The 9,042-nt window shown below is 34.7% G+C and overlaps 1 long non-coding RNA gene and 1 pseudogene across 1 annotated transcript; one reads left to right on the top strand and one right to left on the bottom strand.

Moving 5' to 3' along the window:
• Nucleotides 1–2,081: 2,081 nt before the first annotated feature.
• On the bottom strand, nucleotides 2,082–4,005 carry LOC132047472 (uncharacterized). Its single transcript, XR_009412835.1, has 2 exons — nucleotides 3,826–4,005; nucleotides 2,082–3,422 (listed from the first exon to the last, which is right to left on the bottom strand). It is a non-coding gene; the product is annotated as an uncharacterized LOC132047472 (long non-coding RNA).
• A 3,820-nt stretch (nucleotides 4,006–7,825) lies between these two features.
• LOC132068582 (hydrolase 3-like) lies at nucleotides 7,826–9,042 on the top strand (annotated as a pseudogene).

Here is a 9,042-nt window from a genome sequence, read left to right as displayed (position 1 = left end):
AAGATAAATCAGACCTTTGTGTGTCTCTTAATGACTCTATGGCCAAACTACGAAGCTTGTACCCTGGACTTACTATTGGTTGTGGTGTTATAAGTCTTAGATTATACCTCAAGCATGTTAGATTCAGTTTCAGTATCTGAGAATCCTTATTAATGATCTGTGGAGACTTGAGATGACATAAGAAGTTTTTTGGTGATTAAGCTAGTTAAATAACTTAGTGTATGACTCTGTATGCTTGCCTCATTATTTGGTATGTCTACTTTGCCTATATGTGTGTCTGAACTGAGTAAAAAAATACAGAATTAAACAAAATCTGAAGCTAGCATGTTTATATTCTGAGTTTAACCCTAGTGTAAAGACCTCATTGCCTCATGTTGTACCCTAAACATGTCCCGTTTTAGCTATAAAAAGGGACCATGTACATCATTTGAATAATTATTCTCCATGTTACTAATTTGATTCCTGCCTGCATAAAACACATGAGTGTTAGATGCCTTTGCTTGATTTATCCTTTGTTGTTCTCTTCTTTTGTATGACTTTCTGCATAGTATACAAAGGGATATACCCAGATATACAAGGTATATCCAGTTTATCCAAGTATATAAAGGTTGGTATATCTAGTATATCGTAGGTATATCATTCATGTGAGTCTATAAATATTGATCTACTGTTGAATTTCGTTTTGAGTTTGGGCCTGTTTTCTTTTTATCTTGTTGTTGGGCTCCCCTCTATATGTTGAGTTTGCGGTATTTGGGCTTGTCCGGTTTAGTTTTGGCGAGATGATCCATCTGGGCTTTGAATCTTCTAGTTGCGATTGATTTGGGCCTGAGATTTCCATAAAGTATTTCATGTTTCTTTTTGTATGTATGTGTATTTGGTCTGTGTTTTATTTTGCCTACTCAAATATTTGATACCTTAGTTTAAATGCTTAGACCCTTGCTAATCCTTACCCTTTTTATGTTCCATGTGATCCAACACTGGGCCATTCGGGCCACTCACTGCATTTGAACCTTGTTGGGCCAGAGGCCCAACAACCCTTTCTTCATCGAGTCCGTATGGCAAGGGAAGCTAATATTGTCTTGAAGGCTCAGCTATGGGTGAAAATAGCAAAATGGTGGGCTTAGGTAGGCCCACCAGCCTAAATTCCTTCTTTTATATTCATATTCACGTGAAAAATATATTTGTAAATACTTGATAATTATTGAAACCCATGTGAATGTTAGAACTTAGAGAACACATAGTATTTTAGGGAAGTCACCTCAAACATCTTTAAACTTAATCCTTCTTCTTAAAACTCATTAGACTTGAATCACTTAATTTAATATGGTTAAGTTTTAAACTGGTTTAATGACAAGGTTAAATGATCTTCAAAAAATGGTTGGGTAGTAATTTTTGGCCTTTCGCCCTTTTAATTGAAATTTGATAAATGTTTTGTTTTGGGCCTTAAGCCCGTAATTAAGTGGAACTGCCTAAATGGGTCTCTAAAAACTGAATCTGAGTTAGCACAAAAACTGATTTCAAAATGCGTTGTAAAAATGATAAGAGATAACTTTAAAAATCTGGGTTAATCAATAAAAGAGGTACCAAATTTGGATATTTTCAGAACTTTAAAGAACGATTTTTGGGCCTGAAATGAGTTTTGGACAGCCTGAGAATTGGACTTGGATATAATTCTGGAAAAAGGAAAGATCTTTGGGCCTGAAAGCCCAACACTAAATTAGGACCGAAAAAACTGACTTATTGGACCAAACTTGAGAGCGCGATGGATTTGGGCCTGGAATATTATTGACCTGGTGGGCTTCAATGTTAAAACGGGACTTAAACTAACAACTTGTGGTTTCCTTTATGTATATAAGTACAAAACGGAGATATACTCCATATTTTCATATATATATGTATAAAAACCCATAAGTACTAAACCCATTTTGTTAGGACTAGAATGGTAGTGACTCTACTTGGGAGAAATCCGGAGTGTGTCCTAGTATGGCAAAAAAGTGAGTTGAACACTTACGCGGATTTTCTAAACCAAAACCCCTTTTCTAAGGGAACTTTTTGCCGAATTTTTTCTCGAAATTATGATATGAATAAAAAAATGATATTTTGCAAAAAATTAAATATTTTTAAACAAATAAGTACATTAATCACACATTGAAGCTCGTAGGTCAACCGTATTCTACGGATCTTTAATACTAGGGTGCGTAAAACCTTCCCCAGGGGATCACCAAAACCTTACCTCGAACTTTGGTCCAAAAGATTTTTACTTATTTTGAAAAAATCTTTAAACCCAATTTTCCTAGGTTTACATAATAAATTAGGTGGCGACTCTAAAAATTACTAAAATTTAACTAGAAAGACCAACAACCTCGTAAAGAACTTTTATGCCTTAACCCGCGTAAAAATGAATCGTAACACCTACAACCTTCTAGCCATCCATTCTTCAATGCACCAAAGCAAACATAGAAATATTTGAACAAGTGTTTGCCAGGTTCTGTTTCATTATCAATTCTCACCCAACAAGAAGTCCCAGGATTTGTATTCTTAATCATATCTGCATAGTCTAACAACCTTGAAAACTCAAGCTTCCAATCAAGCATGAACTTACTAATAACCTGCATTTTGGCCCTATAACAGACTGATCTTCCCACATGTAACCCCCAATGTAGTCTTAGTTCCTCTTGAAGCTTATGAACTCTAATGTCAAGCTGAGATATTATTCTATCCTGCATCTTACTAGCAACATATTTGGCTGTGCATAATTGAACCTTCTCTTGAATAGCATAGTCAGCCACTGCTTTCCTAAACTCTTTTGCACTTGCAAATATCATACCCAATTCAAAGAAAGAAATGGCAGCAGAATCATCATACCTTAGCTTTTTACTTTTTCTTCTTGAAGGTCAATCAACGCCTGGTTGTGCTAGAACATCTAGCTCTTCATCACTATCTTCACTTGGTTCATCTGATGAATCAATGTACTCTTCATCACCACACAATCTACCAACAATTTTTTTTTCCTTATTCTTGAAAATATCTTCAAATCCCCTATCTATTCTAGCTTCTCCAAGCTTAACCTCTTGAGGCTTACAAGGTTTTTTGCCTTTATTTTTTAGCTTGGCAGGGTCATTTCTCTTTTGTTGCCTAAGAAGTTTTCTAAAAATTCTCAATTCTTCATCAACTTCACTATAATCCTCATCTGGAACACCATTTAAATCATCCTCTCCAAAGTCAAGAAATTACTATCTTCTATTTCAACTTGTTGTTTAACTTCAGCTGCTTCATTTAAGGTCTTATTTATACTCTCCTCAAGTTGTGAAACCCTAAAGCTATCCCCCAATTCTTCATTATTTTTTCCACCAACCAGTGGTCCCAAAACAATGCCAGCAATAGGCCCCCCTTCTTCAATATTCACATGTTTCAAATACAACCTAAAAATTGACCCAGTCCTCAATTCTTTAACACAATTATATAGTTGGCTGTCACTTTCTAATAAAAAATATTTATGGGTAGTAGGATCTTTAACATAAAAAGCTTCAACTTCATCATACCCAATGTCTTTTGCATAAGATTTCATTTTGGTCAAAGAGAATTGGTCCTTATCTAACTCAAACACAGATTGCTCCAATTTCGACACATATCGACCTTTATAAAAATTACCACCATGGTGAAAAATAGTAATAATATGGTCACCCATGTGACCAAATCTGTGAAAAGGATAAAAAATTACATTCAATATTCCCTTCACATATAAAAAGCCCTAGCCTTTACAAAAATTTATCGAAAACACCATTTCAAAAGGGAAAAAGTAAAGCTTCAACAAAATATACATACCTCGGCTAAATTGAGGGAGAAGAATGGATAAATCGTCAAGTCCTTAAAGCTTCAACAACTATCTTGAACAATTTTGAGCCAAATCGAAGAGATTAATCACTGATTTTTGTGTGCAAATCGCATCAATTTGGGGCTTAGGGTTTTCGCTCGTTTTCTTTTTACAAAATGAACGGGTTAAAAGATTTAACCCCTTTTCATTTTTTTTAGTCTAATCTATGTATAAATTAGTTGGCGACCTTTGATAGGGCACTAATCCATGTAGGACGTGATTGCACTACACGCATGTGACCTGCCAGAATTTTGTGTATGGGTGTTCAACTTTTGGCAGTTTAAGTCTTTTTTACGACAAAGTTTGAGCTGCTATAATATAATGTACAATTTGAAAGTTAGATGACATATTTATGTGTCATGCCTTTTAAAAAATAGTCATTTTTTAAAAGTAGCCAATTTTCGTAAATAGTCATTTTGTGAAAGTAGTTACTTTTAAAAACTAACTACCTTGCAAAAGTGGCCATTTTTTAAAATAGGCTCTTTGTCAAAGTATTAAAATGGCCATTTTTTAAAATAGCCTCTTTGTGATAGTATTAAAATAACCATTTTATTAATGTACCCTTTATAAGATAGTGTCCACTTTTGGAAAGTAGCCATTTTTTAAAAGTGACACATAAATGGCTTTTTTGTAAATTGGCCATTTTCTGAAAAATGACAAAAAGTTGTTATTTTTGCAAATTTGCATTTTCGGTCGTTTTGCAAGAAATACATTTTTGCAAAAATTATCATTTTTTGTCACTTTTCAAAAATTGCTCATTTTTTAAATTGGAAATTTTTTGAAAAATGACAAAAAGGTTCTATTTTTGTAAATTTGTATTTTCGGTCGTTTTGCAAGAAATACTTTTTTGCAAAAATAGCCATTTTATGTCACTTTTCAAAAAATTGTTGTTTTTGTAAATTGACCCTTTTTTGAAAAATGAAAAAAAGTTGCTACTTTTGCAAATTTGCATTTTCGATCGTTTTGCAAGAAATATTTTTTTGCAAAAATAACCATTTTATGTCACTTTTCAAAAAATGGTTGTTTTCGTAAATTGGCCATTTTTGAAAAATGGCAAAAAGTTTCTACTTTTGCAAATTTGCATTTTCGGTCGTTTTGCAAGAAATATACTTTTGCAAAACAGCCATTTTTATGTCACTTTTCCAAAAATGGCTAATTTACAAAAATAGCCATTTTTGTGTCACTTTTAAAAATAGTAAGTTTACAAGCATTGTCACTTTTTTGGGTTGTCCGTCAAAGTGCAAAGTAGTAATTTTTTTTGGTTGTCTTAGAAAAGGCCACTTGCAAAGGTATGCACTTATTTGGTTATCTTATAAAAATAACCACGGTGTGAAAGTAACATCTTTTGCAAAATGCGGTGTGGGGGTAGTGGGGAAGGTTGGAAATGGGGGGGGGGTGTTGGAGGGGAGAGGTAGTGAGTTGGGGGGTCGGAGGTGCTTGTTGTAGTTAGGGGGTTGGATTGGTATTTCTATCAAACCAAACACTAGAAAATATTTTCCGGAAAATGGTTTTCCACATCCAACCAAACACAAGAAAATAAGTAGGAAAATTACTTGTTTTCCAAGAAATCATTTTCCATCATACCAAACACACCCTTAGTACTATATCTCGGGCGAGCAACTTTTGAACCCACGCCAATTCATGGAAATTCCGAATGCCAGTGTTGATAATATAGTTAAATAATACGTAATTTAAATAAATAATTATCAATGGCTATTTGTCTGAAATTAGTTAGATAAATAATTTTTTTTCTTACCCCTCCCCCCAGGAGCTGGTTGCTCAGATGGTATTTTTTTTTTTTTTGCTCCCTTGGTGACTCAGACTCATAATCTTCGGGTTGGAGGTGAAGTGTGCTTACGATATGAATAACCTCTCTTGTCATTAGATAAATAAACGAATTATTATTTAATTAATAATTTCGAGTTGTTGAAAGGTATACAGCCCTCTTGGATTATTTGTGTTAATGCATGTTAACGTATAGTGGTAATTCCATATTCCAAGCACAAAATGAGTATTTGCCATTTAAATGGTTTGGTCTTTACTTTTTGCCCTACAAATGGGCTGGTCTTTAATTTTTGGGACAGAGATATAAATGTTCATCGTGAAATTAATGATACCGGATGACCCAAGAAGCTTAAAAGATATTTTTTAGCCTTTTCATAATAATTTTATTTCGTAGGCTTTTTTCAACTAATTCTATTACATGTATAGAAACTGTATTATTGTTGTATAGAAAATGTATGATCACTACTGTATATGTATAAAAAATTTATCATACATATAGAAACTGTATCGTTATTATATAAAATATGTATTCATACAATATGTGTATTGAAAATGTATCATTGTTATATACTTTATGTATAATAAATACATAATCAATGTATACTCACTAATTATACACATTTATACAATTATTATGCACATATTATATATGTTTTGGAGATTTTTTTGGAAGGAACATAGTCCACTTGCTTGCTGCTACGTCGACGCCCCGACTCCGTCCCCAAACCCGCCACCTTCGGAAGCTTCAAAAATGGACTAGGTAGAAGCTAGATGTGGAAAGTCCACGGTAACAAGGAATCCAAATATAGTTCACAGTGGAGCTTGTGCTGATTTTCCTGGTGTAGCACCACCGTTTTGTTCCTGTACATGTGTTTCTAGAAGGTGCTACAAATGTGGAGGTGGATGGGAATCATCATGCTGTACCCGCCTCCTCATTTGAGTATCACTTCTGTTGTCACTGACACGTGTATGTTTTGATGATTGACAATGAACTAGGAATATGTTTCATCTCAATATATAATAGAGGCGAGACCATGTGAATGGACCAGGTGCTTGAATCAGGCGCATGAACATGTTCCAGCTCAGAGTCCTGCTGTTACTAGAACTTTTGAATTAAAAGATTCTGAGGTAAGGACTTGGCGGACAAGCTATAGGATTTTTTGCCATATATATATATATAGAAGCTGCATGACGCGCTAGAAGCTAAGGCAACTCAAACCCTAATTCTCTTATTGGGCCTCATGGGTTTGCATTCAGCTGATTACTGCGCATCAAAAACTATATATATCTATCTAAGTCCTCTCTTAAAGACCTTAGGCACTCACTTCCAGAGAAAAAATAGAATTCGAGCAAATATAGTCAAAACAATATTTGTGAGTTCTGATTCCTGAAAATTACACTACATATATAGAATCAAATTTTTATTTTATGTATATATAAATGTTTAGCCCTCTTAACACAAATCAAAAACCTTAGTTGAGTGCTAAAGGGGGTTCAGATTTCCGTAGAGCGCTAAGATTTTATACTCCTCACAACAATTTCTTTGATTTTTTGACCCTTTAACAATAATCCTGCCTTCGCCCACCGCGCCTAACAACCGTTAAAAGTTGAGGAGCTAAATGGATGTTACTCTTGACATAATACATACGTTATTCAATTGCAACACGAGCTTCAATGTGTTTCTCGTCTTCCGGGAATATCAAGTTACTTACAGTTCATGCTTTAGCTTTATATTCATTTGTTTCTTTTCATATACTTGTACTTAATTAGCCGTCCTTATTTGTTCTCAAAGGCTCCATTTGGATCTTTTGTATTTATTTATAGATCTTGACGTTGCCCAAAAGTCTCATTAATTATCTTCAAGATCGCCCATTTGGGTGATAGTTTAGTTTAAATTTTGACGTTATATTTCAGTTTATGTAACAATGTTACTATGCGGATGTTAAATAGGTTCTTTCTTTTATCATATTTTTCTTAAATAATTTTAATTATTTTGAATGTTTTATGTTATGACTTATACCATTTTTTATGTAGTTTTTAAATATTAAAATATCATTTTTTTTTAAAATTAAAAATTTATGTCTAAATTCACACTAAATGTAAGTACTTTGACCTTGCCATACCCACATCACATGCATGAACGGTGGGAATATTATTTATTTTCAAAGTCTCCCATCTGGGTCATTAAATATATCTTTTCGCATTAAAAATCATAACGTTACCCAAAAGCCAAAGGGATTCTTTAACTATAGAAAAGCAAGTGTATAGAGATTTTTTTTTTTTTTAACGTGTATATAGAGAATTTGATCCTATATTACGGCGATTTAATTGTGATGATATTCATAGTAATAAACCATACCACCATTCTGATATTTTGTAACGACCATGGCTTCCGACGACAATGATGAGATAGTCACAGATTTATATCCCTTCTACCGACTCTATAAAAGCGGCCGTGTTGAACGATGAGCGTTTATCCCTTCTACGACGTTCTAGGTTATTACTATGTTGAGCCATCGCCATACCACCCCTCTAACAGCGTTTTCTCCAAAGATGTCAGCATTTCACCCCACGTATCCGCTAGACTCTACCTTCCTGCAGAGAATACCACCAATGCCCAAAAACTCCCCGTGTTAATATATTACCACGGTGGAGGGCTTGTCAAAGACTCGGTCACCTTCAATCCGATTCATGACTACGTCAACTCTTTAGCCTCTGAGCTAAATGTTGTCGTTGTTTCTGTAGAGTACCGCTTAGCCCCTGAAGTTGATGTGCCAACAATTTACGAAGATTGTTGGACTGCACTGCAATGGGTCTCTTCTCATGTTGACCATGAAAAATCAACCATAGTTAACAAAGACTCATGGTTAGCAAACTATGGTGATTTTTGTAGAGTGTTCTTAGCCGGGGACAGTGCTGGTGGACATTTAGTGTACCACATGACCATGAGGGCTGGCAAAGAAGTCTTGAATAATATGAAAATCACTGGATCAATTCTTGCGTATCCTTATTTCTTGTTCCCAAATCTAGACATTGATGAAGAGGGTTTTGCTTATAGGATTTGGGTCAGCATTTGTCCACCACTGGAGTCTGGGCTATCATCCCCAGTTGATAGTCCTTTCATTAACCCACTTTCTGAAAAGGCTCCGTCTTTATCGGGGCTAGCATGCTCAAGAATTTTGGTGTGTGGGGGTAAGAAAGATGAAATTATTCCATTAAGAATCGTGGATCGATTTGTTGAAGGCGTAAAGGAGAATGGATGGGATGGAGAATTGGAGTATCTTGAAGTTGATGATGGACATGCATTTCAGATTTTTAAACCTGAATCTGAGGAAGCTAAACGTATGATGAAGCGTTATGCTGATTTCATCTATCACAAGTGA

The sequence above is a fragment of the Lycium ferocissimum genome, chromosome 1 (assembly GCF_029784015.1).
Source record: "Lycium ferocissimum isolate CSIRO_LF1 chromosome 1, AGI_CSIRO_Lferr_CH_V1, whole genome shotgun sequence".
NCBI classification, from domain to species: Eukaryota; Viridiplantae; Streptophyta; class Magnoliopsida; order Solanales; family Solanaceae; genus Lycium; species Lycium ferocissimum.
This window is presented reverse-complemented; position numbering and strand designations above follow the sequence as displayed.